Below are 19,556 nucleotides of genomic sequence, written 5' to 3' on the forward strand. Positions count from 1 at the left end.
GTGTTCCAGAAATAATGAGCAATCTGAAATCTGACCCCTTACATTCCTTAAATATTCACAAAGTGTTAAGTTTTAATTTAAGCAACAAAAATAACATTCAAGCAGAATAATTTCAAGCAAAAATGAACAAGAAAATAGAAACCAATTGAAATTTATTGTATTTTCAAATGTTTCATCCGTGTTTGTTTGTTATCTTTTTATGATTCAAATGGTAAAATAATGGTGCAAATGTGAGAAGCTCTGAAGAAGAAAACTGATATTTTAATAGAAATAGTGATGAAATCACTGACAATATGTTTACTTAGCAAATAAAGCAACAGACCAACCAGACCTACCAGTATGCTAATCTATATTTAACTGCTAAATTGTATACCCAAAACATACAGATAAGATCTGTGGCGCAGTTTAAATCCAGCTAAAACAATCTAGTGTCAATATAAACCTTAGTTCATCCAACAAATTAAATATTTTGAATGTTAGAAGATTTGTTTTCAGAAGATCAGCAATAATGTTTTTTAATTGTCTCAATGAAAAATGTAAGTTCAAGTTCATAAGCGCTGTTTTATCTGAGAATTTCCCTGGGTGTGAACCGCTTACTGTGTCCAAGTTATCCAAGCTGGATCCAAAACATTACTACAATATGGGCAATTTGCTCTGCCATTTTTAAAGATAATTTGTGTATTCCAAAGGTATTCTTTCGGTACATTGAACTCACGACAATATTTGAACTCCTGACGTCCAGCACTGCTGTCAAGATTATCTAATCCGACCACTATGCCATTGCATGCTCTTTACTAAACGAAATATAAATAAAGATTCACAATTTTGAACAGTATTGTTTTGGTCACAGAAAGCAACCTTTTAACCCCACTTAAACCTGTCTTCCCTATTTGGCAAACAGAGAATTTAAAAAAAAATGTGATCTGATGATCCTGTAAATTTTGTGTGAATAGACTCAATGCTGTTCGAATTTAGTAAATTAAAACTAACATTTTGGGTTTATTCAGTGTAGACCTAAATCAATTTTGATTTATAAGTATGTAGGTTTGTTCAAAAGCTCAGTACAGTTTACTAAATACTTGTTAAGTTATCCAATTTCTGTAAATAAATATTACTAAACTCGACTATCAAATACTGCAGAGGGGCGTGTCGTAAAGTTAGTGAAAAAAAAATCCAAATAATGCAACAGTCAATCGCAGCATGGGCCCCAAAGGTCCTGCTGATAGCGGGGACTTTGACTTTCGGTCCAGCCAATCCCAGGTAAAATTCCCACTCTACACAGACAAACTGCTGGTAAAAGCCCCGTCAAATGAATTATTGTCATTTCGTAACCTTTCCATTTCGTAACTGCTCATTGTTGGTCATTTCGTAACCATTGTGTTAGTCAATTCGTAACCGTTAAGAATTCGAATGGTCATATCGTAACCGTTGACTCCTATATGAGGAATTAATTTAATTCCATTCGAGTTTACAAAATAAGTTTACTGTAAGTATAAAACATTAAAATTTGAAGTAAAATCTAGTAGTTGTATTCCTTCTATATTTCTAATAGTGTAGTGCGATTTGCCAGTAAACTCTGACAAATAGAAACATTCAAACTAGCTATTTTTTATTAAATGTAATATTTTTTAATTCATAGATGTTTTACCATTGAGAGGAATTGTGACCTTAAGCCAATATTTTTAAGTATATAGATCATATAACTTTAGACTTTCATTTTTTTTTTAAATTGCATAGAAGTATTGTAAAATGTAGTGAGTTTGCCGAATGAGAGTGTGCGCTTTTTATATGCTTATTATATTAAAAATGTGCCGATATTTTTAATTTTGTATCTTGTTATTGGAAATTAATAATTTTAGACTGTTTTTGTCGGTTTCGGATATAAAGTATGCAGAATGGAATATGGATCAATTGAGAAAAGAACAGAACAAACTTTTGTTCCTTTTAAACAATTAAAACAAATATAGTCAATGAAATAGGTCAAGAATGACCCTTGATCATTTATGTAAACATAATTTTACTCATAAATACATCGCAATCAGTCACAAATTATTGTTTATAAGTCAGCAAAATGTAAGAAAATAATTAACATATTTAGGTAGTATAACAAATTATTTCTAATTTACCATGATATTAATAATATCTGTCATGTGTTCCCATTCCGGATAGAAAAATCTGACCCGAGGGCACCTGCGTTGCCAGGTAACGATATTGATAATTTTTTTCTAGCATACATTAAATTACATTTTTTGTGTGAAGAAAATACATAAAAAGCGCATTTTTGTACATATCACAAAAAGCGTGTGCGATGATGATTAATGACGTCATGACAGTTATTTGTATTCACTGCGTATGTCAATCAGTTCCTTCGATATCACGTCTTTTAAAGGTTATTTTGTTTTGTTCTTTTAAAAGTTTATTTCTGTTAAGTGTTAATGTTAATGGAACTCATCTATTTAAATCTCATAATTATGATTTCATAAAGTGTAAAATAAAAGAAATTGAAATTATTACGTCACAGCGCGTGACTCATCTGGCATGGGGGATGCCAGATGGAGTTTTCCGGCACAGCTGAATTCACCGGAAATGCCTATCGGGTGTGCAAATTATTGGCTTGTTATTAGCGAGAATTTGAGTAATGTCTCCCAATTGGTGTCTTGGTTGCTGTGCCATATACATCCAGGTTCGAACAATACACTTAACGAGGGGCTAACTGCTAAGTGTACTATTTATCACCTTGTTAAATGGTGGTTACCATATGACCAATTGATTTCTTGACGGTTACGAATTGACTAACAGAATGGTAAGGTTACGAAATGACCAGATCACTGTCAAATGCCCCTGGGGACATCCTAGGTTAGGCCCATTCCCTGTTTTCGGCGCAAAAACAATAACACCGCATTCACTCAGGACTGCCGGTCAACCTGGAAAGTAAAAACATGGCCCATTTCCCCCTGCTATCCCCGGTATAAACAAGACCTGGGGGCCATGGTTACAATTGACTGGTGCATAACTGTGGCAGAATAAGGGAAATATTTTATTGTTGCATTTATTACCAAATATGAGATTTTAAGACACATGCATAAAGCCACAATACGAATGGATGATAGTGTTCGTTCTGTTTTGCTATTCATCATAGGTGATGAGAATGACATGACATTGACAAACAAAATGTAAGGCATTTGTATCCTTTCCTCTTTTATTTATTAAAATCTGCGATTTTAAGGGAGCAAATCCCTTTTTAGATTGGAACATACCAAATAATAATAAACGACGATGTAGTGGTAAACCAAGTTTGCTAGAAATCAAAAGAGTTTCTCAAAAAAACAAACCAAAATTATACTGGATGTTGATTCTAGTGATTTAGTTTCGGATAGACAACATCCGAATAAATCATTTGCTTTTCATCCAAAGGGTGGACGATTTATACTACTGTTCAAAAGTCATAAAAATAAACGAAAAAAAGTTGAATATGTATTTTTAAACACTTACCAAGTTACCATTCTCTTTCCGTAAGAGATGTACGCCAAACTGCATAACTGCACGGATATGGTACCATGGAGATACCCGAACATTTCCGTTATATTCCGGAAAGTTAAATTTCTGTATACTGGAAAATTTGGATGCTGATGGTACACGATTTGTCGAATTTCTTGTTTCTATGTTTTATGTAATCAAACTTCGGGATAGTGTACAATAGGCTTTAAATAAAGTGAAACAAATTAAAAATGCTTAGTATATAGCTATTTTTGACCAAAATTATGTTTTTTCCCTGGTCGCCTTAATAGTTATTTTTTATAGATACACAAATGTACTCACACAAAAGTTTTGTTTTAATATTAAAAGAGAATAAGACTTAAAACAATGATATGATCACGTAAATAAACATTCAAGATTACCAACTTACTGTCAATGGACATTTTTATTGACATTTGATACAACAAATCTGGACTGAAAATATTAAGGAGACCAATTTTTGTCGCCTTAATCCAGCGGTCCCCATAATGGCTAAATTAATATATATATATGGGCACCTTAATATCTGTAGTAGATATATATATATATATATATATATATATATATATATATATATATATATATATATATATATATATATATATATATATATATATCTACTACAGATATTAAGGTGACCATATATATATTAATCTAGGCATTATGGGGACCGCTGAATTAAGGCGACAAAAATTGGTCTCCTTAATATTTTCAGTTAAGATTTGATGTATCAAATGTCAATAAAAATGTCCATTAACAGTAAGTTGATAAGCTTGAATGTTTATTTACGAGATCATTTCATTGTTTTAAATCTTATTCTCTTTTAATATTAAAAAAAATATTCTTAAACTTTTGTGTGCGTATATTTGTGTATCCATAAAAATAGCTATTAAGGCGACCAGGGAAAAAATCATAATTTTGGTCAAAAATAGCTATATACTAAGCATTTTTTATTTGTTTTACTTTATTTAAAGCCTATTGTATATTATCCCGAAGTTTCATTCCATAAAAAACAGAAATAAGGAAATTCGATATTTCGTGTACCATCAGCATCCAAATTTTCAAGTATACAGAAATTTACTTTCCGGAATATAACGGAAATTTTCGGGTATCTCCGTGGTACCATCTCCGTGCAATTATGCAGTATGGCGTTCATCTCTTACGGAAAGAGAATGGTAAGTTGATAAGTGTTTAAAATACATATTCAACGTTTTTTTTCGTTTATTTTTTATGACTTTTGTGCAGTAGTATAAATCGTCCACCCTTTGGATGAAAAGCAAATAATTTATCCGGATTTTGTTCATCCGAAACTAAATCACAAGTATCAACATCCGGTGTAATTTTTGCTTGTATTTTGGAGAAACTCGATTGATTTCTAGCAAGCTTGGTTTACCACTACATCGTCGCTTATTATTATTTGGTATGTTCCAATCTTAAAAGGGATTTGCTCCCTTCACATCTCAGATTTTAATAAATAAAAGACGAAAGGATACAATTGCCTTACATTTTGTTTGTCATTGTCATGTCATTAGTCATTCTAATCACCTTTGAATAGCAGAACAGAACAAACACTATCACCAATTCGTATTGTGGCTTTTTGCATGTGTCTTAAATTCTCATATTTGATAATAAATGCAACAAATAAATATTTCGTAACCTTACCATTTCGTAACTGCTGAATCTTGGTTATTTCGTAACCATTCTGTTAGTCAATTCGTAACCGTCCAGAAATCAATTGCTCATATGGTAACCACCATTTAACAACGTGATAAATAGTACACTTAGCACCTCGTTAAGTGTATTGTTCGAACCTGGATGTATATGGCACAGCAACCAAGACACCAATTGGGAGACATTACTCAAATTCTCACTAGTAGCAAGCCAATAATTTATTTTACTCAATAGTTATTAGATATATATATATATATATCATGCTAAATTAGACATGATTTGTTATACTACCAAAATATGTCAATTATTTTCTTACATTTTGCTTACTTATAAACAATAATTTAAGACTGATTGCGATGTATTTTTGAGTAAAATTACGTTTACATCAATGATCATTCTTGACCTATTTCATTGACTATATTTGTTTGAATTGTTTAAAACGAACAAAATTTTGTTCTGTTCTTTTCTCAATTGATCCATATTTTGCATACTTTATATCAGAAACCGACAAAAAACAGCCTTAAATTATTAGTTATGGTATTAATTACCAATAACAAGATACAAAATTAAACATATCGGCACATTTTTAATACAATAAGCATATAAAAAGCACATACTCTCATTCGGCAAGCTCACTACATTTTACAATACTTCTATGCAATTTAAAAAAAATGAAATTCTGAAGTTATATGGTCTATATATTTAAAAAGTATTGGCTTAAGGTCACAATTCCTCTCAATGGTAGAACATCTATGAATTAAAAAAACTATTACATTTAATATTCAGCCTACTTATAATATTTCCTTCGCAACATAAAAAAATGGCTAGTGTGAATGTTTCTATTTGTCATAGTTTCAGAGTTTATTGGCAAATCGCACTACACTATTAGGAATAAAGAAGGAATACAACTACTAGATTTAACTTTGTTTATGTTGTTATTTTTATGTTTTATACTTACAGTAAACTTATTTTGTAAATTCAAATGGTATTAAATTAATTCCTCATAATTATAGGAGTCAATGGTTAAGATATGAACATTCGATTTCTTAACGGTTACGAATTGACTAACACAATGGTTACGAAATGACCAACAATGAGCGGTTACGAAATGACCATAATTCATTTGAGAGGGCTTTTACCAGCTGTTTGTCTGTGCAGAGCGGGAATTTTACCTGGGATTGGCTGGACCGAAAGTCAAAGTCCCCGCTATTAGCAGGACCTTGGGGGCCCATGCTGCAGTTGACTGTTGAATTATTTGGATTTTTTCTTTACTTTACGACACGCCCCCCTACAGTATTTTATAGTCAAGTTAAGTAATATTTATTTACAGAAATTGGATAACTTAACAAGTAAAGTAAACTGTACTGAGCTTTTGAACAAACCTACATACTTATAAATCAAAATTGATATTTTAGGGTCTACACTGAATAAACCCAAAATGTTAGTTTTGATTTGCTAAATTCGAACAGTATTTAGTCTATCCACACAAAATTTACAGGATCATCAGGTAACAAATTTTCTAAATTCTGTGACCAAAAAAATACTGTTCAAAATTGTGAGTATTCATTTATCTTTCGTTCAGTAAAGAGCATGCAATGGCATAGTGGCTGGATTAGATAATCTGACAGCGGTGCTGGACGTCAGGAGTTCGAATATTGTTGTGAGTTCAATGTACCAAAAGAATACCTTTGGAATACACAATTATCTATAAAAATGGCAGAGCAAATTGCCCATATTGTAGTAATGTCTTGGATAACTTGGACACAGTAAGCGGTTCACACCCAGGGAAATTCTCAGATAAAACAGTGCCTATAAACTTGAACATTACATTTTTCATTGAGACAATTAAAGAAAATACATTATTGCTGATCTTATGAAAACAAATCTTCTAACATTCAAATATTTAATTTGTTGGATGAACTAAGGTTTATATTGATAAGAGATCGCTTCAGTTGGATTTAAACTAATCACCAACAAAAATATATGCATTTAAATCACACAATGTAAACAACTGCGCCACATATCTTATCTGTATGTTTTGGGTTTTTAAAATTTAGCAGTTAAATATAGATAAGCATACTGGTAGGTCTGGTTGGTCTGTTGCTTTAGTTGCTAAGTAAACATAATGTCAGTGATTTCATCACTATTTCTATTAAAATATCAGTTTTCTTCTTCAGGGCTTCTCACATTTGCACCATTTTTTTACCAATTGAATCATAAAAAGATAACAAACACAAGAACTTAACACTTTGTGAATATTTAAGGAATGTAAGGGGTCAGATTTCAGATTGCTCATTATTTCTGGAACACTAAATACTTCATTTGATTGTGTACACTGCACTTTCTTGTTAAGCATTCATCCAAATCATTTGGGTACATTTTGGCAGAAAAACTGCTTTTGGATTTATACTGGTCATCAAAACCGGCACTGACGAAACATAAGACGTGTTTAATTAATGTGTGGGAAAGAGGTTTAAAGGTGTCGGCCGACAACGAAAGGCTTGCGGGTTGCAGTACCCGTTCAAGTAGTTCTTGAAAAAAATGATTCTCTCAGGTAGCATTTGATTATGTGTACATTGTATTCTTGTATGTATTTTCAAGTTTACACATGATTTATATAAGGTTTGTATAATTTTAGTTTTATTTAAGTTTTAAAATTTTGACATTTTTTTTTAAGATTTGCCTGCCCCTATCTGAACACTTAAATTCTTGGCCTTTGGACTATTGTCTGCAACTTCAAAACACACTTTTTGGAACAGGACACATTTTCCTGATATTTTATCCAGTTTGACTGCAACATAAGTTGTATTTATCATTAATTTAAGTAAAAAATGACATTTATATTTCCATAATTACCTGGTAGTTATTTGTTAATTTGTTTTAATTCATGGATAGGTTTATTGCGAGTGTCATGGAAAGCTTGAACTTTTCAGTACACAACATGCAAACTGAGAATGAACTGTGTGTGCCGGCTTTGTGAACAAAAACGCATGGCGGCTATGGTAAGTTGCGTCAAGATATCCATGGGACCCTGATCAGATCATCCATTTAGGGCACTCTGCCATGAATGTGAGGGAGTTTAAAGCTATTTCTTATTTTCCTGTGTAACTATATTGATGTTTGATTAAATTTACGCCATCGTGTTACTGAGTAACCATTTGAAATTGGGCCAAAATCATCAAGCTAGAGCTTTGCATAATCTTTTTCAAACTTCTGGGAGATTTCTGCTCTTGAAAGTATTTGCTCGCAGACCGCCTCAAAGTTACACTTTGTTCAGTATTTAAAGCTTTCAGATACACTTTTTGTTAATTGAGATCTTAATGACGCTACATTGTACTTCTAAGTAAATAGATGCTCAAAGTAACAAGATGCTCTGGGTGTTCACTGGGTGACAAAGGCTACCCTGTATTGGTTGTTTCTTTTTTCTGAAAAGATGTTTCTAGTGAATTGCCAAGTTGCAGTGGTTTTGACGCCACAGAACCAGCACAGCTCCATGACAGATATATATATATATGTTTTCGTCATTGATGTCGGTACTGCTGTATTGGTGGCCTCACAATTTCTGTGTGGAAATGTCAAATGATACACTCATAACTGCGTATTTCTAGCATAGCTTTCATATGGCATGGCCATTCTCTGTCATTTTCAGATACACTGTGTTGTGTGTGGATAAGAAATGCAGAGTGGTACCACCAATCACCTAAGCCACCATTCCCCTTACAGACAAAAGGCTCATGGGGACAGTTCCTGCAGTTTACAGCAAAGCTCTCAATTGTAGCCCTACAAACTTCAGGTAAGTGATAAATCTGGGCTTCAAGATATCTCTGTACTCACTTTAAGTTTATACTTCATTTGAACAAAACTTACAATTTCAGCATCAAAATCCAGGTTTAGATCCCAGACCGAACCTTGTCTCCTTTATTAAACTTCATTTCAGATGATCTATAAGCCACATACATGTTCACTACTTATGGCGGATAAGAACTTTCGCAAATTGATTATAAATGCGTTTTCCCAGATGTACACCCTCCTCTTGCAGATACTGCCCATGGTGAAGCTTGGGTGCACTGGGCCAGTTATCCAGCCGTGTGGAATCAACATCTCCAGCTGAACTTGGGCCGGGAATTATATGAGAATCCTTAGCAGCATGGTGAGCTTTTGTGTATTTATTTCCAGGCTCGTATACCCGTCCAGACTTCTGCGTTTAAGCTTTCCTTTCGTCATTTTTTTTAAATAAGGTATCTCAAGTCTTTCAATGAAATCACAACTTTGGAGGCTAGATTTAAATTAAGGAACCATTATGTGTAGAAAGCCTTTTGGGTGATTTAAAATCAAATTAGTATAATTATAATTGGCCTTGTGGACCTTTCATTCTTTACTTTGGTAAGAGCCGCTTAAGTATGTAAGGGGGAAGGGGGGGGGGTACAGATGTGATAGTAAACAGTGTTTAATAAGGTATATTTGTTTTTATTTTATCACCATTTTGAAGGTAATGATTGTGTTAAATCAGGGATAAGTAACAAGTTTAACTCAAACACTGTAACATGTTCTTTATTTCAAATAAAGCTATAAATTATCTCTGGAGAATTTAGTCTGATCTCCATTTCTCAGAAAATGTAGCTGTCTAAGTGCCTATTCCATCAATGAGTATCACTGTCTTTAAATTGCTGTTGTGGTACAGTTTAAATAGCAAAAGTTTTATGGCCCTGCTTGTTTGCAACTCCTCATTCATTTTTGTACAGCGAGAAAAGTAAGGGAATTCTAGAGATTTATTAGTATTATGGATTGTTTTTCTTGAGTTACACAGTACATAAGGAGGAATTAGTGTGTACACAACTCGTCATTTTATTCCTTTTTATTATTTATATATGTAACATAGATGTGTACAAGACTTACGGTACTGTAGAAACATAACATAAAAGAGCTCACTTTGATTAATTTTCTCAAAAAAAATATCTTTACTGTTAAAGTAAGAACTTTTACTGCATAGTAAGTAATGTCTTTTGCTCATCTTTATGACATCATTACATGGAATGATGTCAACTTCCCAAGACACATTTCCACATGGCGCAGCTCATTTATATATATTGCTGATGGATTGTTTAGAATGGGACAGTTTTAATTGGACATAATGTTTAAATCGCCATTTTACAGAGTGCCAGCCAGTCATTGCTGTTCTTTGCATTGCTGAGGAGGACAGTCCTGCCAACATAACAGTTTGTTCAATAACAGGTAAAAAACTGGTCTCACTTTACATTTTCAACCACTGTTCGATCGTAACAATTATCGAAGAACCGGCTAGTCTCAATCATGCAGCCACTCTAATTAGAGTCAAAGAACGATATAGATCCGGATACAAGCGTCTAGATGATCGAGACTAAATTGGCAACATGAGAACATTTATTTCACTTCCTGATTCTTGAAAATTACGTGAACAAATCCCATTTAAAGTTTGATTAATTTTCGGACAAATGTGTTTGTTTTGATTTGCGTTCCACTTAAAGTAAACGTATATATTTTGGGCAAGAAGTGCTGAATTTCATCGTGAATGACAGTGATTACCCAAAGTTTGAATTTGGTTTGGACATGTTTGATGGGAATTCAAAGACATTTTTTGTCAGCAGTCTTATATCACAGGTTTCCATGCATTTTCGCATAAATTGGTTCATTCCATGATAAAAATTATAACCTTTTTCAAAATGTTCAATCTGTGAGAGTGCAGCTTTAATAGACCTGTAAAGACTTGTCGATGTGAAACTTAACTCTCAATCAAACTATGGTAAAAGATCAAATGTGGGGCTCTGTGTGCGTCATAGACTGTGTTAATTTTTATTTAATATGATGAAGAGCTAGTTAAGTTATCTTTGTTAAAAGTCTTCATTTGAAGTAAAAAATGTTTCAATACCCTGTATGAATTTTCTTCACCGGATATTGATTCATAAAAAACATTGCTCCAGGGTGCGGAGCTATTTTTTCCTATATGTTTATATGGAAAAATCTTCTCCTCAGAAGTCAACTTTGTTCCCCAATGTGCAAGGCACAATCTGTGAAAATAATTTCAATAAAAGTCACTGATTATTATTATTGTTATTATTATAAATAAACTTTTACTATTTCAGGAGACAAACAGAAACACAGAGGTGCTATACATTTCAATGGAAAAACAAAAGCATCTCCCATCATTTTGGCGTGGCTCAGATCAAGAGGAGAATTTCAAGAAAGGTAATAACTGAGCAACTAAGAACATGCAGGTTGCACCGGTTACAGTGTAAGACCCATCTCGCTTCATAAGAATTGATAATCATCAATGTATTAAATCAAGAAATTGAAACGTAAGTGTCTTGTCTTTTGCAGTGTTTTTGAAATAGAATATAATTTTTTTAAAAAGACTAAATATTTTTTTAATATGATTGTGAATATGTGATGTTTTCTTCTGATCATTCTCTCTCAAAAACCAGATACAAAAAACATGTTTGCAAATTTTTTTGTTTTACTTGTAAATATAGTTTTAAGGTTGTATTTTAGGAAAAGCTTTTTATTCTGCTAAATACAAACTTAAATATTGTAAGAGTTATGGCCCTTTGTAATTTTTAAACAAATACATTTTTTTCTTCATGTTTTTGTAAGCCCATTATACAGGGACTTTTAATATTTTCACCAGCTGCATAATAAAGTCAGACCAAAAGTGTTCAGTAAGTGTCCAAACAATAACTAAGTTAGAATCCTTTCTCAAATCAAGTGAGCGATATAGGGCCATCTCTGTGTTTGTCTGACTAAAAAACAATAATCAATCTTTGAGGTAAATTGACAAATATTGTTGTAGAATGTTTTGTGAAGACATACAATTGGATTACTTTTGTGTCAATAGGATTTAGGTTTCTGCACATAAAAGATATTTAGAATAGCATTTGGGTCAGTCGGTTCACGTTCAATATTACTGATAGTATAAGTGGAAGCAGTGACTTAAAATTAATTACCAAACAGTTTCTGCTCAATTGCTTTGAGTTAATTAACATACGAGTTATGAAAGTTGGAATACTAGTTCTTGGTGGCATAAATGAAAGACCTTGTTTTGTCACATTGACTTGTAATCAAGCACTAACTTCCTCTAAAAAAATTTCAGGTGATGGTTGGCACACACAAGAAGACATAGATCACAGGTGTCCAGGCATATGAGTAGACAGGAGTTTCACACTCTGCCAAACTTACTTCATCAGAGGAGCAGAAGGCTTCTCAAGATCCCGCACTGCACACTTAGATATAGTCTTTGACTACAACAAGGGGATGAAAGTACAGAAAGGTCCAATTGAAATCAATTCTGTGCTGCGTCATTTCTTCATTCTGGAAGTCGATGGACATAATTTATCATGGCATCAAGTGTGCAGTTTGTCGACTATCAGCAGTCTTGTTCACCAGTTGTGCAACTTGAGCTGGTAGCTTTATTGCTTGAAACCACAGCATAAGAGGGGGAAGGTGCAGGCTCATCAAAAAGTCTCAAAAGTTGAAACTAGGAAAAGAAGTTTGTGAAAACAATCGTTAAAATGATTTGGTTTCCTTTGAAACTTAATACATACTATGTGTATTTTAAATGAATTGAGATGCTTAAATAAAGAACCGCTATTCAAATATCAGGAAACTGCATTTTTCATACTAATGGGTAAATGATGTCGCCATTTCCTGTATGTATTTAAATAAGATATGTTTCCACAATTAATATTTTTAGGGAATTTTTCTCAACCTAATGAATGAGATTAAATTGTACAGCGTTATATGAGCTTAATATGTGTTTTCTGTTTCTTTAAAATTGGTGAAAAATTGTCAGAAGATAATTAGACCAGTATCCATTACTGCAATCATACAATCAAATATACAGGGATATATAATATAATTAAACCCTGTTTAGGGGCACGAGGCAAACAGAGTTACTTTCAAACGTTAAAGCTGCACTCTCACATTTTGGACGTTTTGACAACTTTTCTCATTTTATGTCTTGGATTGGAACCATCCAATTTTTGCGAAAAATTAAATGGTAGATTTTTCTATTTAAGTTAAAAAATTGATGTTTTATGCACCTTTCTTAAACCGTTAGTAACATTAATTTTCGAACGGAAATATGAAATCTGTGATCTGATCTTTTGTCAGCAATCTTTTATCATTGGTTTGCAGATAATTACGCCAAAAAATGCTCATTCCAAAACAAAAAAGGTGTGAAAACGGTATAACGGTGGGAGTGCAGCTCTAAATGTTTAATTTCTTGATTTTACTACTGTATTAGAAATTACAGGGGTTGGGGCATATTTTTAGTGTTTTTATTCCTTTTTTATGATTCATACAGTCATACTTTATTCCTCAGGGCATAACTTACAAATAGACAAAACTGGAAAATGGTCATTTCAAAAGGTCAAAGATAATGCAAGTTGAACAATCATATTGTTCATGGCTTGTATTTTTGGTATATTTTGTTGCATATGCTATAGAAAAGTTGAAAGTTAAAAATAAATTCATAGTTGAAATGATGGCTTTGAATGGTATTGTCAGATGAGAAACGGCACTATTAAGAAATAGGTATAATGGTACTTTATTTATTTTGATCAATTTTAGATATTGTATGAAAATTATTATATTATTTAGTACATGAGACCTTTTAAACAGTTATTGACAATATAACAATGTGTATATGAAGCTTTAGATCAACACTTAAAGCTGCACTCTTATAGATTGTCAGTTAAGACACAAAATTGTCTCAAAATCTGCTGATTAGGTTATCATTCCTTTAATTCAGTCATATTAGATAATTCACAATAGAACCAATCAGAAATGTTTGGTAAAACTGCCGAAAATTTCATTAACATTAAATTGTTCGTAATGCTTTTATCAAAACATCATTTTTTAACATAAATATGATAAACTGCAATCTGATCTTTTTTCAGCAGTCTTATATCACTTCAAATTGGGTCTAGACATTTATGCAAAAAAATTGTCCATTTATAGACAAACAATAAAAGAGTACCGGTAGTCAAAACGATCAATCGGTGAGATTGCAGCTTTAAATACACCTTTTAAGACCGCTGTAAAATTCCAATGGTTTGCCTAAATTTTTAAAGCTAGCATACTGTTTAATTGACAACCATACTTATTGTTTAAAAGTGTCATGATATCTTTGTACAATGTTTTTATATAATTCATTAAAGAAGTCAAAACAAATTTAGTTTGTTTATCTTGTAAATTGTTTGCTATTATTTAAATGACCCAGACAAAAATGGGAACGTCAGTGCTAGTTCTTTTACTATTAACATCCCATGAAGTTTCTATTGGTGTAGCAGCAAGGAGGTGTTATATTAAGGATGCATCATTTAAACCAAATTATACATTCATATGCACAACATACAGGCGTGTAGCCGCCTATACGTGAATACGCGGCTGAATCCACATGATTCTGACAAAAAAACCAAAGTTGCAGTATGCGAACTTGACTACATGAATCTAAAACTGGTTATTTTCCAGTACTAAATAATGCACATCGGAACGCCCAGAATGCACTAGATTGCACCATGGTTTTCAAATTTTTCAAGTTTGCCCCGAACCCCCAGCACATTTATGAATCCACATGAATAGAGGGGTAGCTACGCCCCTGACATAATTGAAACCACAGTGTGGCTAAACAACACTTGTATGTTTATCCTACGCAGTGATCTCCCATGGAAATGCAATCGTCAAAAAATCTGAAGGGGATGTTTATATGGACTACATTTGAAATGCACCAAGTGTTTAAAAAAATGATTTCAGTCACGAAGAGAGTCAACCATACCCCACACTTGTTGGAGTAAGATGAAATGTCCACTTTCCACGAGAAAGAAAGTACATTGAAAATGTTCATTTGATTCAAGTGACTATTTTTTTATAAATATGTTGCAATACATAAAATACGTTATTTTTTATAATTGTTTACCCATGTTGAATTTTATTTGGCAAATTTATAAGAGATTTATATACGAAGGCATAGCCAGAATTTCAATAACCAGAAAAGCTTGATTAAATGAAAACAATATGCAGCATATCTTTTAAACTTTCATACAATAATAATCAGGTAATTTGAAATTAAGAATGCGAGTTTCATCGTAAAGCATGTTATAACGACAACGTAGTGATCACTATGGAAACAGGTGGTCGCGCATTCCTCCGCAGTTGCTAAAATAACGCATGACAATATCTTGTTTTGTTGACCACTCACATTGAAAGCAATTAAACGGCGCGAAGGTTTGCACAATTGACGTGACGTTAAAAACGTGTGATGAAGTCAAGTTTTAAGTCAGTGCGTTTGTTTGTTTATTTCAAAGGAAACATTTTAGCTTGAACGGTATAGTTAAATTTTGTTTGATAAAACGGGCAGTGATACAGTTCTGTGTGAACCTAGGGAAAACTCCATCGCAAACACTTAAACTGATGAATGAAGCATCGAGTGAAACTCAAGTGAAGCGAATGCTCGTTTACAAGTGGCACAAGCGGTTCAGTGAGGGGTGGCAAAGCATTTGTGACGACGTGAGGTCTGGGCGACCGGTTTCACAAACTACAGAGTGTGACGTCGAGGCCGTGAAAAACATCGTTGACGCTGATCGTCGAGTCACTCTTTATGAAATATGCAAGATGTTGGACATGAGTTATGGGTCGGTACGGAGGATAATTAAAGACAGTTTGAAAATGAGTCGAGTGAGTGCGCGTTGGGTTCCACGGCTGCTGACAGAAGATGAGATGAGCAAAAGAGTACGGGAATCATGCCGATTCTTAGCTCGGTACTAAAAGGAAGGAATCCGTTTTCTTGAGAAGATAGTCACTTGCGATGAAACCTGACTGTTTTATTACGACCCTGAGACAAAACAGCAAAGTAGTCAATGGAAGACTACCGGTTCCCCGCCTCCGAAGAAGGCACGACCATCCTGCTCGATAGGAAAGTATATGTCCATTGTCTTCTTTGATGTGCAAGGTGTTATCCTACTCCATGCAGTTCCGCAGAGCCAATCTGTGACGGATGCTTCCTACTCGAAGGTAAAGTGATATATAACAAAATTCATTTTTATCAATATTTAGGACTGCATTAATCTGCATTAAACAATGTTTTAAAAAGTTTATGATTAAAATATGGGATTGAATAAGTGTTAGTTTTAATTATAATATTTGATGAAGTACGCAATACGCGACAAATGTTATAAGCCTCAGTTATGTTCTCCATTTAAGGTTTTGAGGTGTGACTTGTAGAGGGCGATGGCATTTAAGAGACCACATGCGTTGCATGATGGGTGGATTCTTCACCAGGAAAATGCATCAGCGCATAGATCGGAGGAGGCACAGACTACCGCGACAATCCAGCTTGAAGCGGAGATCCTTCCCCACCCCCCTTATTCGCCAGACCTACCACCATGCGATTTTGCCCTATTTCCGAAACGTAAATGTGAACTAAAGGTAAACGCTTCAATGACTTTCAGGCACTACAGAGTGAAGCTCAGACACGCCTGTATTCTTACAAGTCAGAGTGGTTCAGTGACATTTACCGGCAGTGGGTAGCGAGACATCGACGTTGTATTGCGGCGAACGGCTCTTACTTTGATAAGTTATGACGTTGACGTCAGATTTTGACGTTTGAACTGATACTGACCTCATGTTAATGAAAAAGCTGTAGTTTCCTTTATATTTTATGTATCAGTTTGAAGTTTTATATGTCATTTACAGCTGAAATAGATTTTATAGCGAGCTGACGTTCGTTGAAAAATATTAAAATGTGTTTATTGTATTAAGCAATTCCACGAACTTTTGGCTATACCCTCGTATTAAGAAACTCGGAAAGTATGTGAATGGTTTGGACCGGCTTCCTCAGCCGCTAAAGAGGATATGATTATGACATACTTTTTTTAAATCTTTCGAACATGAGTTTTTGAGTTAATATAAGCGAAGCGTTAAGGGTTTTAAAAATGCATCTTTTACTTGGATTTTATAGATTGTTATTACGAAATAAAGTATTGCGTAAAATAAAGTATTGCGTATCAAACGAAGTGTTAAAACTAAGCTATTGATGGCTGAAACCCTTCAATAAATGTTGATATGTGCTAACATATAGTCTTTGAAGTCCAATATTTGGAAATGCGTTACTAACCCGATTCAACAAAAGGCTATTGCACAATCAGTGTATTGACATAATCACGTGATAAACCAATATCTCCCATTAAGGTTAAAATATTCAACACCTTAGTATGAGTCCCTGTGGGCGAGTGGATAAGCGATCCGTTTTTTATTCTATGTGTTATTTGCACCCATATGTGCTTGCTCCCAACTTGAACAAGATTATTTTTTAATATTTCAATCGTTTTTTAAAAATGCAATTGAAGTATAAAAGAAAATCAACCTGGTTACTATTATTTCTGAAATTTCAGTACCAAGGAGTAAAATAAATATGCATGTAAGTGTTTTCAGATGCATTACGAGAAAAAATATGTTTGGTGCCAAAACATGAGAGTCTCTTTAAACGGAAAAGTTTTGGCAGTTTGTCAGTCAGTCAGATGGTGATAAATATAATGCATAGCATCATTGCTCTGGAGTACGAGAACGTTATATACAGAGTATGTTTTTTTACTGAACATGCGTCTGTTTATGTTGATGTCATAACAGGTTTAAACTGTTTAAAGGAACTATAACATTATGAAACAACAAATCTGATTACAGATATCAGTGGCAGATCCAGGAATTGACTTAAGAAGGGGTACGTGAAACTCATGGGCTTAATCTTTCCACATCCGTCCCTCCCTCAGAACAGTCCCGCTGGGACCGATCCCCCCCCCCCCCTGAATCTGCAATTGAGTACATGCATTAAAACCGTCTCCGTAGCCGATTGGTTAAGGCGTTCTATACCCTTCATTCAATTGACTTAATACTTCACACAATTGTTCAGGACCATCAGCCAATGAGGTTACATAACTCCATATCCTTAATACAAGTTATGGCCCCTGATTGACTTAGGTTAAAGTTTTAGGCAAGTAAAATTTCAGGGGAAGTTGGAATTTAATAAAAAACTTCCATGGGTCACAATGAACTCAATGAACAATGTTCTTTAATCATGAGCTAACTATTCAAGTGTTAACAGACACATTCGTATTCAGACGAAGCTTGTATTGTTTTTACAAGCACAGAACTTGTATTTAGCATTTACAGTTTCTATATAATTCAACTGAAAGTACTATTTAACCATAATATATCAAATATTAAGTCACCAATCACTAGCGGATTGAGAAGGGGGTGCAGTTGGCGTGCGCTCCCTCTAAAATCGTCCAAGTTTACTTTTTGTGTCAATATATGAGAAGAAAATAATAAAATATACACATAATGCATCATTTCCGACTACAAATTGTTAAAAATTTCTTGATTGAGTAACACTCAATCCTCCTGCAAACGCACCTAAGTAACGCCCCCTTCTAACGAGAATTCCTGGATCAGCCACTGGTCATTATATATTTTGTTTATCAAACGGTACAGAGACCAAGTGACTGAATCTGACTTGCATTTAATGAATGAGATGGTCTGTAAAAGATTTCTGATGAATATCCTATGAAATTTGCAGTCCTCCCGTTCGACTGGTTATTGTTTGTGGATTTATTATACACAATTATAAAAAATACTATTACCAAGTTGTCTCTTAAGGTTACGGGAGCCTTCACTGTCAAAAGTAAGATATATATAATTTGTCCCCCTAATGCCATAAAATATGGATGGTCCCCTTAATGCCTCAAAAATAATATTATATATACACTGGTCTCCATAAACCCTTCTACATATATACCGGTCCCCTTAAAACCTGCAACATACTTACAAATTATTAAGGAGACCGCAAATTACGTATATTTTTTGTTAATTAATTTAAGAAGCCTAAATTTTGTACTCATAATAAATGATCATTTTAATACTAAATTATTAACAAAAAAGCAAAATAAAGTATAAAACAAAAAATATACAAATTGTCTCCTTAATGCCATAAAAAATATACGGTCTCCTTAATGCCCTAAGTAGATATATATATATATATATATATATATATATATATATATATATATATATATATATATATATATATATATATATATATATATATATATAATGCTTGCCAATAATTAGTTAGAATAATGCCTTTTGTTGAACATTTTAAAAAAGTATCTTTAATATAATTTTTGTTGGAAATGACAATTTAATCTGACAAACATCATGTCTAATTATCAAAATTATATCAATATCAATTAATCAGGTATACACTAAAAGAGATCTGTTTTAGACCTGTGACAGTAAAAAAATACATGATCACATATTTTTTACAGATCACCCACAATGACCTT

General features: G+C 33.4%; 1 long non-coding RNA gene across 1 annotated transcript; it reads left to right on the forward strand.

Annotated features, from left to right (window-relative positions):
- The first annotated feature begins 4,644 nt into the window (after positions 1-4,644).
- On the forward strand, positions 4,645-14,350 carry LOC128240556 (uncharacterized). The gene is made up of 6 exons (XR_008262190.1): positions 4,645-4,691; positions 8,837-8,980; positions 9,227-9,337; positions 10,342-10,419; positions 11,307-11,409; positions 12,311-14,350. It is a non-coding gene; the product is annotated as an uncharacterized LOC128240556 (long non-coding RNA).
- Positions 14,351-19,556: the final 5,206 nt, after the last annotated feature.

This window comes from Mya arenaria, chromosome 7 (genome assembly GCF_026914265.1).
Source record: "Mya arenaria isolate MELC-2E11 chromosome 7, ASM2691426v1".
Classification (NCBI taxonomy): Eukaryota; Metazoa; Mollusca; class Bivalvia; order Myida; family Myidae; genus Mya; species Mya arenaria.